A 1,265-nucleotide genomic window follows, 5' to 3' on the forward strand; every position below is an offset into this window, starting at 1 on the left:
TTCAATGTGACAATGGTAGGATGGAGACAGTCCAAGTGCGGGGGTTGAGGAGAGCTCTCAGTGTCAGTACCTGCCCAGGAGCCAGGCAGCAGACCAGAGCGGAGGGAGAAGTAGGGCAGTGGTGCTCTCACACAAAGGTCTCAGCCAACCTGACCCCGGCGGGTGGAGGGAGCTCTGGGGCTGGGCTGGCCTTTCAGAGCTGCCCCAAACTGAGGCTAGGGCTTTGGGCCTTTGTATTCCCATGTCCCACCTATCATCGGATTCTGGCTTTCCTGGAGGATGGTATGATCTTGGGCAAGGTGTCTCTGCTGAAGGTAGTTCCAGGAGAGGGACTCAGCTCTACACTGTCAGCCACCAATGCTCTCTTCCTCTGGGGCATGGAGACTTCAGTTCTGAGGGGAGGACATCAGACACCACCACAGCAACCTTGATCCAGTGTTATCCAGTTGGTGAGACAACTGTGTAAACAGCTTAGTTTAGTAGTCAGTGATTTTAGCATCCCCCAAGAAAGATCAGGTCACTTAGCATGGCCTTCAAGACCATCAATCATCAGCCATCAAGGTTCAAGTTATCTGCTCTTCCAATTTCCCTCAGCTCCTTTTGGGAAGCCCTTTCCAAAATCAGGCCTGTTGACTTAATATCTGGGAGGGGTGCATGATCACAGTTCCCCTGTGCATTGGTGACCAACTCTGCTCCCGCCTTCAATTTTGCAGATCCCAATCAAGAGCATAATGCAGATCTTCTCCTAACAATTCTGTCTCAAGCCCAGACCCCAGTCACAGTCATGGAGACTTTGGTGTTCCTCTGTCTGGGTCTGGCCTCTTTCTTGTCTTAGTTATAAGTTATGAGGCTACAGTCAATTGAGTTGGAGAAGACATGTTCACCATTGGCTGAAAGGGGATCCCTGCATTGCCAGTTGCAGGGGCAACCTGGCTGTGCTTCCCAGCATCTCTGTAGGCAGGTGGGCAGGGGCTACCTCTATGTCAGGGCCTTGCTAGCTCTGGATGAGCAAGTCCACAACCTCATTCCTCCCCTCACATCTGTGACTCACTGAAAACCCACCCACCTACCCCCCTCGAATGCTCTCTTTTCAAGGTCTCTAGGGGCCCTCTGATTAATACTGACCTGCAGCATATGGGTCTTTGAGTTCGCAGCTTCCCTTTTTTCCACCTCTCCCGCAAATGTGAGACATATTTAAGTTCTGGGTGCAGAGAATCTGGCTCTAGTAGAAAGACGTGTAAGTTTGGATATAGATAAAGAGGCTG

The sequence above is a fragment of the Plecotus auritus genome, assembly GCF_963455305.1.
Source record: "Plecotus auritus genome assembly, chromosome: 1".
NCBI classification, from domain to species: Eukaryota; Metazoa; Chordata; class Mammalia; order Chiroptera; family Vespertilionidae; genus Plecotus; species Plecotus auritus.